Below are 17,767 nucleotides of genomic sequence, written 5' to 3' on the forward strand. Positions count from 1 at the left end.
GTTGAGAACAAAATAATTTTGTATCTTTAAATGAGAATTGGATTTTCATTTCATTTAGCTCCATCTAAATCAATTCTATGGATACAAAAACCAAATGACATGTTGCATTCAAGTTTAATTAGTTAAAGTGTTAATTAATTAAAGAAAGGGTGATTATGAACCTAAGCCTACGATAATTGAGCTATGTGAAAGGCCGTCTCTCAAATTTGTTTGAACCATGGGAATGTGCAGATTAGATTTTGGTTGTAAATTGATATGATCAAATGTTGTAAAATAGCATAAGCTTTTCTTTACTTTGAAGTAATTTGTTTTGATCAAATCTTGTAAAAGAGCATAAGCTCTTCTTTACTTTGAAGTACTCTTTTTCTTGTTTTATTTGATATGCATGAAATTGGGGTAGTTGGGTCCAACACCCAAAAGGAAAGCACGCCTTAATATGATTAAACGAGTAACTAAAATCAATAATCATTCTAGACTGAGATCCAACACTAGGCTCATGTTGGATCGAATCAAAGGTTCATAGTCATCCTAAGGCCCTAAGGCAACTATATAGTCCATTAATGAATGCAAAGCTTATGTTAGTAGTACCATATACTCTTGCTTTAAAAACAGTTTTACAAGCATAATGGGAGTATCATATACTACTAAAACAATTACATGGACCAATAGTTGTAATAGGACCAAAATTGTTTTAATGAGATTAAAATGCAAGCTTATATGTGATGAGACCTAAAAGCCCTCAACCAAACCATTATTAAGTTGATAAGCGTGAGAGTGCTTTGAACACTTTTTCGTGGCCTTCCACCGTGGTAGGCTCCAATCGTTTGTGACTCATACACCGTATTCGTCCAGTTCTGGGGTATACAAAGTATGTGCTTACATTCAGTAGAAGCCTATAAACATATGATGAAGTGAAGATAGGCAACGAGTATGGTCAATATGATATTCTTCTTAGGTCATTCTTGAACCCCTACTTGAACTAGCATGGTGGGAATGACTTGACTAAGTGCAATGGTGCCAATATGATATTCTTCTGAGGCATCATCCTCTAGAGGCCACACCAAATGGGTAATTACAAAAGTTGTAAATGGCTAAAGCGTTATCCTCTCATCATTATTGATGCTAGCCAATATGATATTCTTTTGAGGTGGGCTTGGTAATGGTGAGTCTCTCATACCCTACTAAGAGTTTGTTCCAAAACTCTCGAATTCCGATGAGGGATATGGAATTTGCCAAAATAATGGGTGGTGCTATTTGATTTAAAGACCCAGATCAAATGGCTTAAAATCAATCAATTTATATTCGTTATGTATTTATTTATCGATATATTTGCAAACGCTATCCAAAACTTTACAAAGAAAAGGTGAAGGCTTTAGTTTCCGGATTTGGTGCCACAATCCCATAGATTGTCTTGAATAGATTGTATATTTACCTAAGTAGTCTCATCCTCACAATCTTCCTATTGATAATGTATTATTGGAAGAACATGTTAGATAAGTCTATCATAAAAGAGGACAACACTTTTGTGTCATAATTCTTCCATTACAAATCGTTGTATGAAGAAATAAGAGTTGTTTTGAACAACCCTTGGTTAATGCAAACACTAGTGCTTGTTTCTTTGTTAAATGAACAAGGAACTTGAGAAGTAAGCACAAGGGCATGGACACTTTATGTGTCATGATTCTTCACTTACAAATTGTTGTATGAAGAAAGGGTTGCCTTGAATAACTCTTGAAAGTTTGTAATTATGTTTAGAATATAATGGTTGATTGACAAAAATAGTCCATCAACATAGACTTATGATGATTTTGAATCATTGAGTGTTGAAGTGTTAAACCACTTTAGGAGACGGAAACTAGCGAAGAACTTCACCTTTGAGTCCCTATCCAAATGGTTCGCTAAGTTTATTTTAAACTATATAGTGAACAATAACCGCACTCTCTCCAAATCATTTAATATGTATAACACAATTGAAATAAGTTTCAAGAGAGATAGTGGGAGTTTAGGGACCATGACTATTGTAGTCAAGGGAGAAGTCGAATAAAGAAAGTGAAATAACTCCAAGGGAACAAACTTTCTTTATGAAAGGATGGACATTGGAAGGGGTATTTGTAAGAAATGTCTTGCAAGTGTCAATAACACACTTTTCAAAGGTGTTGTAAATTGTTCTTGAATAGTTCAAAACAGTTGGTTTTTCTACTTGAATGTTTGATTTTGTATTAGTAACTATGTTTTACAATCGTTGTAAAAGTGTAGCTAATAAGAAGTAGAAAATTAATGAGAGAAGAGAAAGTATTTCACATTCGGAACATGAATCAAATATAGATCTCTGTAAAAGCATATAGTACTTGCTTCCTCATATGAACTACCAAAGAAATTGGAAAAACAAAGATTTTCTTTACATTCCAATTTGAATAAGGAACTTAATTCCATCACTATAAAAGATGGATGAATGTTTTGTTTTACAAAACATTGTTCTTTATTAATGAATGATTGGATTATTGTAATCTGATTGTTTGTCTCTATAATAAAGATGATGCGGTAATGTTAACTGTTTAGAATATAATGATGCTTAAAACCCAAAAGGTTGCAAGATGGTGACTAATCCCACTAAGTTGTGACACCTCTAAAACATAAATTACAAGTTGGTCATAAATGGATGCTTTGGATTGTTAGATCCAAAACCAATGCCTTCTTGTTAAAATTGTATAGAGGCGAAATGTTCTAATCTTTATTATTTTGGAAAGAATAAAGAATCGCAAAGTTGTTGAGGTTAATTCACTTAGATATTAGTGGCACTTGTCCACAACATAATACTACTCATGTTGTATGACATTCACCGAAGATTACTCTCGGTTGGACTATTGTTTATTTTGAATAAACAAAAGTCTAAATACTTTGCAAAAGGTTTCAAAGAATTCAAGAATGTAAGTTGATGAGTAAGACGTCTAAAGTATTTATCTCATTAGATTTGATCCAAGGAAAAATAACACTTTAGAAGAGTTTCCTTGAAAGATATCAAGGAAAGTAACATCATAAGATAATGGAGAAAACTCGAATGAGATTTAGTTAGTTGGAAGTTATCAATTACCCATATATAGGATATATACTTCTAAGACAATATGATTGTCAGTTAGAAGATCTTCCAAAAAATTTCATGACTTCATAGGATGTAGTTGGAAAGAAAGACAAGTCTTAAGCGTGTTAAGATTTGGGGTTGTGTGCTAATAAGCAGTATTTGTTTGTGAACAATCTTGTGGGATATCCTTAAATGTTATTTGTTGGGTAGTTCATTGTAATCCTACAATAGGATTTGCCCAAGATAGAGCAAATGAATGAGAGATAGAACTTAAAGAATGGGTTCTTTGAGAAACAAGATGATAATCAACCAATATAACAACCTAGTTCCTACACCACTAGCTCCAAGGTAGTCAAGAATGATTAATAAACCATCTCAGTTGATTGGTTTGAACTTTATGACTATGTCATAAGAGTTGCACCTCTTAATTCGAAAGAAATAAGAATGAAAATCCTTATGACTGCATTGAGTGTATATACAACATATACACAAGGAAATGGTATAATACCATTTGACCTGAAATAGTGAAACCTTCATAGCTAATTGGTAGCTTAAGGTGACTACAATCAACGAGATTGGTTGACTTGGAAGAAACCATCTTTCATGTAGTCTTGGTTTCTATTAATTCGAAGATTGCTAGCTACAACTGAATGGTGATTCAATGTTGGACATAATATGGGTTTCCGAAACCATTATCAAGATAGTCTTCATAATATATGTCTAAGACTAGGAATCACAAGACTTGTAAGTTGTAGAAATCCATCCATCATGAATCTTAGCAAGCTAGTGGGAGCTATAAGCGTCTTATGAGAGAGATCAAATCGTTTGATTCCTCACAAGATGTAAATGAATCTTTTGTTTACTAGGTTTACAAAAGATTGGTGGGAGTTAATCATATTCCTAAATTTGAACATATATATGATATATTAATTTTAGGAATTCTTCTTCATTAAAGTTATGACTTCAAACATTCTATAACGATAAAATGTATATGGGAGACATAGTATATATACATAGGATGGAAATCTATAATGATAAATTTCAGGATATAATTGGATTATATCAATCCCTAATGATAGACAAAAGATGCTAGGAAGTTTCTCATATGATGATAAACTTCAATCAAAATAACAATTCTAGTGAGACTAGGAAGTTGCTCTTCTTAAAGGGAACGTACCCTTTGACTCCCAAATAAATAATGTGTAAATAGAATCCTTTATGCACATGCAGAAAGGTGATTGATAGGATTTTTACCACCTGCGTAAAAGGGTTAAAAACACCTAAAATACTTGCAAGAGAAACAAGGTTATTGTAGTATAATTGGCTCAAGCAAGGTCGTTCTCCACAAGGATTAATTTAAAGAGATCAAAGCAAAATCAATTCTCAACTAATTAATTAAAACAAAGTTTTTCTTTTGAAAGAGGTGATTTAATGACCTAAACTAAGAAAAAACGAATTTAATTAAAAAGATTACTTAAAAACCACAACTTTAAAGAAAGATAAGGGGAACAATTTTTAGGATTCAAAGAGAGAAAGTACTAGGGTTCTGCCGTCACCCTAACAATCCTATGTAGCTTTTCTAAATTACTTACGAACCATACATGTATGTTTTGAAGGTTAGGTTTTCCTAGAGTATATCCTACTTGGAACCTCCAACATAGAACATATATCTAACATGCAACCCGTCCGTGGTGTTCAGATCGAATGTGAACATGCAAGACTCATTAAGTTTTATGAAAACCTTCTTAAAAAAAACCATATAACCCTTAAAACGTGTCGTCCATCCTAAGAGGTTACACATATTAACCACAAGAAGCTTTAGTCAATTTTAGGGACAATCCTCCGCCAAAATTGCATCAAATAACTTTTCCAAATATCCTAATGGTCGCGAATCACTAAGACAAATAGATAGTTTGAAGCACAGTGATTAACATTCCAAAACCTACATGCATAAATTCATAAGCAAAGTAAAAAGAGACTACATATTCTTGCTAAGGATCATGGCCTCGCCCTAGCAAAAAGAATTAGTTACGCATATTCATACTAAAAATCATAGTCTTTATTGAAATAGAAAAAGAATGAAAACACCTTGTAGAATAAAATCTGAAAATCTCTAAACTTTGCCCAAAATCTTCTCTCCAAAAGTTGCATGGGTTCTCCTCTCTCCCCCTTTCTAACCCTAGGTCTGCCAAAAAGGCTTATTTATACTACCCTCATGAAACCCTCCTGATAAAAAAATGGTCTTAGAATAAGACTAGGGAACTAAATAAATTAAAATAAAATAGGACACATAATCCTAAATTAAATTGGTAAATTCGCCCAAAATCTTGCACAGCCACGTTTTGGACCCATATCAACTCCAAAATGGGCCCAAAATACTTGGATTTAAAGCTTCGACTATTCTGAACACTTCTCCAAAAGGCCACGAACCCATCTGAGGTCATCTTGGGCTCCAAAAATGCAGTTTAAACCCATAAACGCCAATTTCCAGCATCGCGCACTGCTCTTTCATTTAATCTCCAGAAAATAACCGCTTGGTAGAAATTGCTGAGATTTTGACACGAATAAGCTAAGGAACACACGAATGTCCTCCAATTTGAATCACTCCAAAATTCGTCCGTTTGGTCATGTTTTGCACCAGAGGAAGTCTGATGTCCTACGTTGAGAATATAAAGCAAAGTATCAACATTCTACCAAAATAATTACCAAATTATACTAAGAATATGGTGAAATATATAATATAATATTGACTCATCAAAATACCCCCAAACTTAGCTTTTTGCTTGTCCTCAAGCAAAATTAAACTAGGAAACAAAAATAAAAGCTAACAAACTAGAACTTAACTAAAACTAAATGACAAAAATTTTCCCCTTCAAAGTTGCAATCCATAGAAAATGTTAAAAACCAGAACATCTTTTCAAAAGATTCAGCTAATCCCACCACAGAGTCTAAACCATTTAGAATCAATTAGAAAAGAATTCATGAACTTCCTTTGGTGAAAAGTGAACCAACATGGTTAAGGAGACTCGACTAAAACCTCTACCTTTTGTCCTTTTTTATTTCACTCATACTAACTTTAAAGATAGCTATTTTTTTTTTCGATTTTTTTTTTATAACTATTTATTTATTTTTTTTTTTCTATTTTTTTTTTTTTTCAGTAACAGTAGTGGCCGTGCAATGTCAATTCACTTAAGCTTTCTGTCCAACCCATGTAGCGAGCTTTAGGTCAATGACTCCCAAACCACAAGGGCTTTAGGGCACTAGGTGTAGAACACCCCTAAGGACTTACTAACTCGAGTTGGAAAGGCTACAAAACCGACTAACCACCCTGCCCCATGCCAAAACTCTACCGTTTGACGCGAGAATCACTGCTGATTAGGCAGGACTGGCCCGGTTACTCGGCAAAACCTCGAGTGGAACAATTATTACTTTATTCATAACAATAACTAACTTCGCTTAGAACAAAAATTAAAATTAAACTTAGACTAAAAGTAAGTGTTTCAATCTCACTCCCCACAAACCATGTTGATGTGAATGTGCAAATTGTCAAAGTATAACCCATGAATTAGTGTCTAAGCAACGATAAATAGAAAAGACTCTACTGTAAGATTAACCTTCACCATGTCCATTTGTTCTAACGGTTAAAATAATCTATGGATATTAACTTAAAAAGAATGATTTTTTTTTTATTTTTTATTTTTGACTCAAAAATTAAAAACCTAAAAATTCTAATTCCCACCCCCAAACTTAAATCACACATTGTCCTCAAGGTGTGGAAAATAGAAGAAAAACAAAAAGAAAATAAATAAACTAACACAACAAAATAAAAGTAAATAACCTCCCTAAATAACTAGAAATAGACAAATGAAAAATAAAACAAAAGACAAGCGACCAATAAAATGATACACTACAAAAGAAATAAACTAAAAAGAAAAGGAAGTGGACACACCTGGAATCGAACCCGTGACCTGGAATTGGGCTATATAGGCTGACTGAGCATTTGGGGTTTGAGTTTGAAAATTTTGGGCATTGGACAAACATTTGGCAGTGGAAAGATGACACAAGGGTCCATTGAAAAACATGTGGGTGGAAACCCATTGTGCAGGACAAACGTGATGGCCCAAAAAGAATACAAAAGCATGGGAGACACACGGAATGCATCCGTACACCCACACGCTTACCGGCTTGTGAAAAAAAACTTAGGATTCCCTGCCCATGTCTGCACATGGAACCTCGAGCCTAGAGCCAAACAGCTCTTTCTTTACTCCCTCATCGTTTCTGATGAAGCGTATGAATATATCAAACCCCAAATCGAGTGGCAGGCATGCATTCTCAAAACCCTCAGCCTCGCAACCATGTTCTCTAACCTCGAGCCCAAAGCTCACCATTTCAAAACTTCTCCTTTCTCTCATTTCTAATTATATTAAGAAATCCTAAGCCTTTTTGCTCTAGAGAAACGGAGAGGTCTCACATTTCTCTCAGCCCTCTTTTCTTTAAAATAGTTCTCATTTCTCTATACTGGAAAACATTAGCCGCTCCTCCAACCTCATTGCAACATCAATGTCTCGGTAACACAACCCGAAATCGCAAAGGTAAAACTCTTTCCTTGCTGCCATTGCGTGCTAGAGAGCTTATTTTCATGGGAAAAGTAAAGAACTAACACATGCAACTCTTTTCTCTGCGAGGACTCTTGGATCCACAACAAAAGTAAGGCACCAACACCCAATCTTCATAGATCCATAGCTAATACTCCAAAACTCATCCATCAGCAGGTAGAAACTTAGTCTCCCCTACACTTTGGTTTTGATTCTAGATTTTAAGTAACATTTTTCTGTGATGTGACTGACCAAAGGGCGAAAAAATATAACATCCATCCGTGTTCTTATTTATGCACATAGCAGAGTTCGAAAACTTGGATGACGAAAAACAGCCAAGCCAGACACAAATAACACGGATCGAAAACCAAAGGTAACAATTCATACTCTTATGTGACTGTGATATGCCTGCATGTTGAGGATCTGCTGGGTTGCATGGGTGTATTATCTGTGAGATCACCCCCAAACTTGATATAAATAATAACTGGACACTGTAGTTGCTGGACAAAAGAAATAACACTGAGATCTGTATAGGGACCATGTATGCGGACCATTTGGAACTTAGAACACTGCTTCTCCCTATAATATTCGTGAATGACAACCTGGATCACCCCTGAACATATGTACGAACTTTTTGGATTTGACCCGTTCTGAGGATGGATAAAGAACTCACCCCCCAAACTTAAATAATGGCATACCCGGCATCTTCGAAACTAAATGGCGTAGATCTGCATAGCAATAATGATAGCTCCTCAGTACGTATCAACTTGATGTTTTTTTTTTTTTTTTTTGTTGCAGGAACACTGGAGATCCCCAAAAGCAGCTCAATGGCGGCTAAGGCGTGCATGGAAGAATGGCCGCGTAGCAAAACAGAGGTATAATGTTCTATCCTTTTGTGGCTGGATCTGTGATTCTGCAAGAGCTTTGTAATTTCTACATTATATGTCGGCATGGTCTAGGAATGTGGTTGATGGTAATGTAGACTTGCCACTGGGTGCGTGATTCCAGCCTAAAATAAGTTCTCTATGTATACATGCTTGTTTGCTTTGTTTGTTGTCTGCAAAAACCCACATTATGAGATCAGAGATAGATTATAGAAAATACTAACTGTAAACTAACAATTAAACAAGTAAAATAAGAATTTTTATTTTATTTTTATTATTTTTTTTATTTTTATTTTTTATTTTTTTTATTTAAAAAAAAAAATGATTGTCGACACTAAGTGACAGCCTAGGAATTTAAATGCAGCTAGACGGAAAATAATGAAATAAAAAAAAAACAGAAAGTAATGAAAAAGTTAGAAAATTGGGTTGCCTCCCAATAAGCGCTTTATTTAACGTCTGTAGCTAGACTGAACAGAAGCCTGGTGATTAACTTGCTGGATCCTTCAGAGTCATAGACTCGATTGCACTGTCAAAGGGTGACTCTAAGTATGGTTTCAGCCTGTGACCATTCACCTTGAATGTGTTGCCATTAATCTTGCTTGTAATATCAACTGCTCCATGAGGATAAACCTTAGTAACCAAGTAGGGTCCATTCCATCGAGATTTCAATTTCCCTGGAAATAACTTTAATCTGGAACTGAATAACAACACTTTCTGCCCTGGCTGGAAATCTGTCCTGAGAATTTGTTTATCATGGAAGGCCTTTGTTTTGTCTTTGTATATGCGTGCATTTTCATAAGCCTCCTGGCGAATTTCATCAAGCTCATTGAGCTGCAGCTTACGCTTTTCCCCTGCTGAATCGTAAGCAAAGTTTAACTCCTTGATAGCCCAAAACGCTTTATGCTCTAGCTCTATAGGTAAATGACAAGCCTTGCCATACACAAGCCGAAACGGGGACATCCCAATGGGTGTCTTAAATGCTGTTCTGTATGCCCACAATGCATCATTTAATTTCAAACTCCAGTCTTTACGAGTGGAGCCAACTGTTTTCTCCAAAATACGCTTTATGTCCCTGTTTGAAACCTCAACCTGCCCTGATGTTTGTGGATGATAAGGAGTGGCAACACGATGAGTTATCCCATATTTTGCAAGTAATGCAGCAAACTGTTTATTAATAAAATGCTTACCCCCATCACTAAGTATAACTCGCGGGATGCCAAATCGTGTAAATATGACCCCTTGGAGGAATTTTAGAACCACTGATCCCTGATTAGTTGGTGCTGCAATCGCCTCGACCCACTTAGAAACATACTCAACCCCGACCAAAATATATTGATTGCCATGTGAAGATGGGAATGGTCCCATAAAATCAATACCCCAAACATCGAATAATTCAACAACCAAAATACCATGTTGTGGCATCTCATTCCGTTTGGACTGATTTCCCACTCTCTGACAACGATCACAAGATTTACACCAGTTATGAGCATCCTTGAAAAGAGAAGGCCAAAACAGCCCACTTTGTAGAATTTTAGCTGCTGTCCTTGTAGGCCCAAAATGGCCACCACAAGCATAATGATGTGCAAACTTTAAAACACTGTCTTGTTCCTCTTCTGGAATACATTTGCGAATAATCTGATCTGGACAGTATTTGTACAGATACGGCTCATCCCAAAAATAAAATTTTGCATCTGCCAGAAATTTCTTTTTCTGTTGATAACTTAAATCTGGATGAATAACTCCCCTGGCCAAATAATTAACCAAATCTGCAAACCATGGTGTTTTGTGCTGGACAGCCAACAATTGTTCATCAGGAAAATTTTCATTGAGAGGCAATAGCAGAATTTATTAATCTTGATAAATGATCAGCCACCACATTTTCACTGCCCTTTTTGTCTCTAATTTCCAAATCAAACTCTTGAAGTAAAAGAATCCACCGAATAAGTCGAGGTTTAGCATCCTTTTTAGATAATAAATACTTCAAAGCAGCATGATCTGTGTAGACAATTACTTTAGCCCCAATTAAATAAGAACGAAATTTCTCTAATGCAAAGACAACTGCCAACAATTCTTTCTCAGTGGTTGCATAGTTCAGCTGTGCATCATTGAGAGTTCTACTAGCATAATAAATGACTTGAGGAATCTTGTCTTTTCGCTGTCCAAGAACTGCCCCAACTGCATAATCTGATGCATCACACATTAGTTCAAAAGGTAAGTTCCAGTCCGGAGCTGCAATAATCGGTGCTGAAGTTAAGAGTGTTTTCAACTTGTTGAAAGCCTCCAAGCATGCATTATCAAAAACAAACTGTGCATCCTTAGCCAATAAGTTACACAAAGGTCGGCTAATCTTGGAGAAATCCTTGATAAACCGTCTGTAAAACCCAGCATGTCCAAGAAACGAACGAATGCTCTTCACAGTAGTAGGAGAGGGCAACTTAGTAATAACATCAATCTTAGCTTTATCAACCTCAATACCCTTGCTAGATACTAAGTGCCCTAAAACAATTCCTTGTTTAACCATAAAATGACACTTTTCCCAATTCAATACGAGATTAGTTTCTTTGCAACGCTCAAGAACCAAAGATAAATTCTGCAAACAATGATCAAACGAATCCCCAAAAACAGAAAAATCATCCATAAATACTTCAACAACTCGTTCAACCAAACCTGAGAATATGCTCATCATGCATCGTTGGAATGTGGCAGGTGCATTGCATAATCCGAAAGGCATTCTTCTGTAAGCAAATGTACCAAAAGGGCAGGTGAATGTGGTATTTTCTTGATCCTCTGGTGCAACTGGAATTTGATTGTAGCCTGAATACCCATCTAAAAAACAATAGAAAGCCCGACCAGCCAATCTTTCCAACATTTGATCAGTAAAGGGTAGCGGAAAGTGATCATTTCTAGTACCTGTATTGATCTTCCTGTAATCAACGCACATTCGCCACCCAGTAGTTAAACGTGTAGGCACAAGCTCGTTATTGTCATTTGTCACAACTGTAATTCCAGTGCGTTTAGGTACCACTTGAGTAGGACTTACCCATTTACTATCTGAAATTGGATAAATCATTCCAGCATCTAAAAGCTTCATAACCTCATTTCGAACAACTTCCTTCATGATCGGATTCAATCGGTGTTGAGCATCAATGGTGGGTTTGACACCCTCCTCCATCAAAATTCTGTGCATACAGAGTGTTGGGCTGATCCCCTTAATATCTGCAATTGTCCACCCAATGGCATCGAAAATTTCTCAAAATACGCAGCAATTTGTCTTCCTCAGTTGGAGATAAATCTGCAGAAACAATAACTGGCGGTGAAGAATTAGCACCCAAATAAGCATATTTTAAGTGTGCTGGTAATGGCTTCATTTCCAGCTTAGGTGGCTGTATTTTTGAAGGCTGTAATGGCATTTATGGTTCTCCCAAACTCTCAAAAATGTGCCTCCACTTTGGCTGGTGTAAAGGGACACTTTCCAAAGTTGTAACATACTCAAAAGCTTCTTCATCTTCAGTTTTGGCGTCTTCAAAACCATGTAAAACTTTTAACAGTGGATCTGCTGTCAAACTGGGCATAATATCTGCATGCATGATGCCTTCTAACACGTCAACTCTCATACAATCTTGCATATCACTAGGCCTCTTAGTTGCTTCAAATAAATTAAACACAACAGATTGTTCTTGTACTCTAAGCGTCAATGTGCCAGCTTCCACATCTATCAAAGTTCTAGCAGTTGCCATGAATGGGCGCCCCAAAATAATTGGTGTTTGCATATCTTCATCCATATCCAAAACCACAAAATCTGCTGGAAGGTAGAGATTATCCACTTTAATAATAAGATCTTCAATAATACCCCTAGGATAAGCAACCGAACAATCTGCTAACTGTAAAATAACAGATGTTGGTTTGATTTCTCCTTGTCCCAGCCGCTGAAAAACAGAAAAAGGCATTAAATTAATACTAGCACCCAAATCAATTAAAGCACGTTTAAACTCAGAATTTCCAATTGTGCATGAAATTGTAAAACTCCCTGGATCTTTTTTCTTTGGTGGTAGCTTTTGTAATAGAACTGCACTGCACTGCTCTGTGAGAATCACTTTTTTGAAGTCCACAAGCTTCTTTTTATTTGTGCACACATCTTTCAAAAACTTGGCATATGAAGGAATGTTCTTGATTGCATCAATTAATGGCAGATTAATCTGAACTTTAGCCAATGTCTTCATGAAATCTGTTAATTGTTGATCTTTTGCATGTGGCTTCAATCTTTCGGGATATGGCATAGGTGGAACATAAACACGTTTTGACTTTTCTGCATTTTCTGCAGTAGGCACTGCAGTATTTTTGGATCTGTCCAGTGGTTGGGCAGATTCTGCAGAACTTTCAGAACCTGTTTGTGGCTGCACAGGTGCTACCCGTGAAGCTCCAGCACTGTTTTCTTTATTTTCTGCATCACGGTTGTCATAACTTTTACCACAACGCAATATTCTAACAGCATTACAATCTGCATTTCCACGTGGATTTGGGATAGTTTGGCTGGGAAATTTTCCTGGTTCTCTGCCCGAAAACTGGAGTGAAAGCTGCCCCATTTGCTGCTGTAGATCTTTCATTGTTGCTTGTATGTTCTGAATGTTTTGGTTGGTTTTTTGAATTTCTTGTTTTGTTGCATTAAAACTTGCCTTAGTATGATCTGCCAATTTTTCAATTGCGACTTCCCAAGAAGGTTTAGCTTGAGCATCAGGTTGCTGTATTTGTTGTTGAAACTGTGGTTTAACCTGTTGATCTCTATTCCACTTGAAATTTGGGTGATCTCTCCACCCGGGGTTGTAAAAATTTGAGTACGGATCATTTCTAGGCCTTTGATAATTATTGAATGTGTTAATCTGCTCTGTAACATGCTCCGGGTATGTGTCCCTATGTGGGCAACCCGTAAAATCATGTGTTGTAATGCCACAAATGGTATAAGCGGCTGCAGTAGGCTGCTGGACAGCAACTTGCTGCATAGGTGCTGCCATTCTTTGTAAAAGCATGTCAAATTTTGCATCAAAATTTTCTAACTTCTTCTCCATCTTTTCTATTTGTGCAGATACATGAGGTGAACCACTAGACATCTCAAAAACACCCTTGGTCTGAGGTATATCAATTGCCCATTGTTGAGATTCTGTCGCCATGTTCTCAAACAATTGATACGCTTGCAGTGCATTTTTGTCTGAATACGTTCCTCCACAAGAAGCATTAACAAGAGTCTTAGTAGTCAAATTCAGCCCTCTGTAAAATAAATTCATTTGAGTGTCACCATTAATGCCTGAATGTGGACATTTCCTGAGTAGATCCTTGTAACGTTCCCATGCTTCATGAATTGCTTCATTAGGTTTCTGAGCAAATGTTAAAATTTGAGTACTCATATCAAGTGTTTTTGAAGCTGGGTAGTATTTGCTTAAAAATGCAGCACTAAGTTGGTTCCACGAAGTAATGCTTCTAGATGGTAGTGTGAGTAACCATCTCCTTGCACCATCCTTCAAAGTGTACGGAAAAAGTCTGAGTTTGATAGATTCTGCTGAAAATCCTCTCACCAAAATGTTTTTGCATCCCATTAGAAATTCAGTTAGATGCATGTTAGGATCATCTGTTGATAAACCATGAAATGAAGGTAGAATCTCCAACATATGATGTCGTATCTCAAACGTAGACCCATCTTCAACTTCAGGATAGGTAATGCAGCTTGGCACCTCTGTGGCATGAGCAACCAGAGATTCCCTCAGTGGTTGTCCCGCTGTTGGTAGAACAAATGCCATAGCTTCCTCGCAGTCCAAAACCCCAGTAAACCGATTATGCAAAACTGTTCCCTGCAGTGAAGGTTCACACTGTAGATTTTGCTTTCTAAGTCTCTGTCTGGCAGTACGTTCAGGTTCTAGATCAAAATCTGCAATTTGCTGTTTGTGTGATCTGGTACAGACCATGCACAATCTGCAGAGAATAAAAAAAAAATGAAAATGAAAACTTTTTTTTTTTTTTTTATATACGAGAATAATTAATTGAGAATATGATAGACAAAAATCTATTTAAAATCAATCCCCGGCAGCGGCGCCAATTTCTTGATAGGATTTTTACCACCAGCGTAAAAGGGTTTAAAACACCTAAAATACTTGCAAGAGAAACAAGGTTATTGTAGTATAATTGGCTCAAGTAAGGTCGTTCTCCACAAGGATTAATTTAAAGAGATCAAAGCAAAATCAATTGTCAACTAATTAATTAAAACAAAGTTTTTCTTTTGAAAGAGGTGATTTAATGACCTAAACTAAGAAAAAACGAATTTAATTAAAAAGATTACTTAAAAACCACAACTTTAAAGAAAGATAAGGGGAACAATTTTTAGGATTCAAAGAGAGAAAGTACTAGGGTTCTGCCGTCACCCTAACAATCCTATGTAGCTTTTCTAAATTACTTACGAACCATACATGTATGTTTTGAAGGTTAGGTTTTCCTAGAGTATATCCTACTTGGAACCTCCAACATAGAACATATATCTAACATGCAACCCGTCCGTGGTGTTCAGATCGAATGTGAACATGCAAGACTCATTAAGTTTTATGAAAACCTTCTTAAAAAAAACCATATAACCCTTAAAACGTGTCGTCCATCCTAAGAGGTTACACATATTAACCACAAGAAGCTTTAGTCAATTTTAGGGACAATCCTCCGCCAAAATTGCATCAAATAACTTTTCCAAATATCCTAATGGTCGCGAATCACTAAGACAAATAGATAGTTTGAAGCACAGTGATTAACATTCCAAAACCTACATGCATAAATTCATAAGCAAAGTAAAAAGAGACTACATATTCTTGCTAAGGATCATGACCTCGCCCTAGCAAAAAGAATTAGTTACGCATATTCATACTAAAAATCATAGTCTTTATTGAAATAGAAAAAGAATGAAAACACCTTGTAGAATAAAATCTGAAAATCTCTAAACTTTGCCCAAAATCTTCTCTCCAAAAGTTGCATGTGTTCTCCTCTCTCCCCCTTTCTAACCCTAGGTCTGCCAAAAAGGCTTATTTATACTACCCTCATTAAACCCTCCTGATAAAAAAATGGTCTTAGAATAAGACTAGGGAACTAAATAAATTAAAATAAAATAGGAAACATAATCCTAAATTAAATTGGTAAATTCGCCCAAAATCTTGCACAGCCACGTTTTGGACCCATATCAGCTCCAAAATGGGCCCAAAATAGCTGGATTTAAAGCTTCGACTATTCTGAACACTTCTCCAGAAGACCACGAACCCATCTGAGGTCATCTTGGGCTCCAAAAATGCAGTTTAAACCCATAAACGTCAATTTCCAGCATCGCGCACTGCTCTTTCATTTAATCTCCAGAAAATAACCGCTTGGTAGAAATTGCTGAGATTTTGACACGAACAAGCTAAGGAACACACGAATGTCCTCCAATTTGAATCACTCCAAAATTCGTCCGTTTGGTCATGTTTTGCACAAGAGGAAGTCTAATGTCCTACGTTGAGAATATAAAGCAAAGTATCAACATTCTACCAAAATAATTACCAAATTATACTAAGAATAGGGTGAAATATATAATATAATATTGACTCATCAGTGATTTATGTTTTTCATACTGTATGAAAAACATTGATATGAGTTGTACCAAGATCAGTACAAGACGATATTAGTGTAAGCCCAGGATCAAAACCATGGCAACTGTCAAGTGAGTCCTTAAGTATTTAAGAAATAATAAAGGATAGATCCTCAAGAATGAGGAAGAATTAGAGTAACGCAAAGGAAGAGTAAATGTATTAGATTATGAATCTAATATCGTATCTAACATTGGATGTCTCTTCATTTTGAATGAAGAGATAATTGGATATCTCTTTATTATGACTAAAGAGATATTTGGGTGGAAATGTTAAGAGTAATGACTTTAGTGTGTTCCATCATGCAAAATATATCGCCATATAGAAGCTTACAACATTGTTGTTTGGATAGGAAAGTTCATTTATGAACTCTCCATTTCAATTCTAACCAGAAAGTGTCTCAAGTGTGTCGATACTACGACACTAATGGGGCGATAACTCAAGCCAGGGAATCGAGGTCTCATCAAAATCCGAACTCAAATGAGAGACTGAACCACATGATTGAGAATCATGTATAATGGTGATGTCATTAATCTCAAGGTTGCTTCTATGGATAACTTATAGATATCCATTGTCTAGGCTTACTACTCAACCATTTTTTAAATGAATTCAGAAAAAATACCATCATTGATGACCAAGCTGATAGGCTTTAGTGCAAGTGGGAGATTGTTGGAAATGTGCCCTAAAAGCCAATCACATGATGATAGTTTATGGACATTTCACATGTTAAACTAATCTAGTTTAATATATATATATATATATATAAAGGGCAAAGATTATTATTTAAGCTGTCTCATATAAGTGTTATATGCTTAAACGATAAGTCCAAGGAATGTGTAATTGGGAAAATGTGATCTAAAGAAGTTAGATTCATGAGATCATTCTCTTTCTTATACATATCCTAAACGTTCCTGATCATAGGATTACCAATTGGGCATTGATAGTCCATTAAGATCGGTACATGCTATGTCTTCTCTTAGAGAGAGTAACTGGTCTAGAGTCATTGGTGTGACTGACACCAAGACAAGTATGTAGGTGCTTAATAAAGAATGAGTCCACTGAACACGATCAACAAGAAGTTCTCATACTTATGTCACATGAGAACTCATGATTGGGATAATGCAAAGTAGTCATTTGACCTGAGGCATCATAATTGTCTTGTGGTTAGGTCTTTGATCTTTGGCTATGTCAAAGTCACTCCGTCAGAGGGTGTCCACAGCATAATTGGGGTTAAGCCACTTAGCCATGGAGGCAAGTGAATGCGCAACAAGGGATCTCTAACCTTCAAACCATTTGAGGGAGAATACTCTATGGTATGATTAAGAATCTCTGGCCAGAGTATGAATGAGATTTAGGAAGTCGTTTTGTAATCCTAAACTAAATAGGTTCTCCACCTCTTCTGATTAGCTTGGGTAGCCATGACATATTGCTAGGTGTCACTTAGGGTTTGTGGAAGCCCTAAAGGTGTATAATCACTAAAGGGAGAATTGAAAGTAAGTTTCAATTCACAATTGATTTGAAAAGTTCTAATCGCCAACTGCCTTGCTAAAAAGAACCTAATGGATC

At 36.2% G+C, this 17,767-nt stretch overlaps 1 long non-coding RNA gene and 1 other non-coding gene across 2 annotated transcripts; both read left to right on the top strand.

The window, feature by feature from the left end:
• Positions 1 to 8,481: 8,481 nt before the first annotated feature.
• Positions 8,482 to 13,934, top strand: LOC125479913. Its single transcript, XR_007260359.1, has 2 exons — positions 8,482 to 8,549; positions 13,639 to 13,934. It is a non-coding gene; the product is annotated as an uncharacterized LOC125479913 (long non-coding RNA).
• Positions 13,856 to 13,960, top strand: LOC125480002. The gene has a single exon (XR_007260414.1). It is a non-coding gene; the product is annotated as a small nucleolar RNA R71 (small nucleolar RNA).
• Positions 13,961 to 17,767: the final 3,807 nt, after the last annotated feature.

Source organism: the organism of the source record quoted next, unplaced genomic scaffold (genome assembly GCF_019419815.1).
Source record: "Pyrus x bretschneideri cultivar Hongxiangsu unplaced genomic scaffold, Pyrus_bretschneideri_v1 Contig30, whole genome shotgun sequence".
Lineage (NCBI taxonomy): Eukaryota > Viridiplantae > Streptophyta > Magnoliopsida > Rosales > Rosaceae > Pyrus > Pyrus x bretschneideri.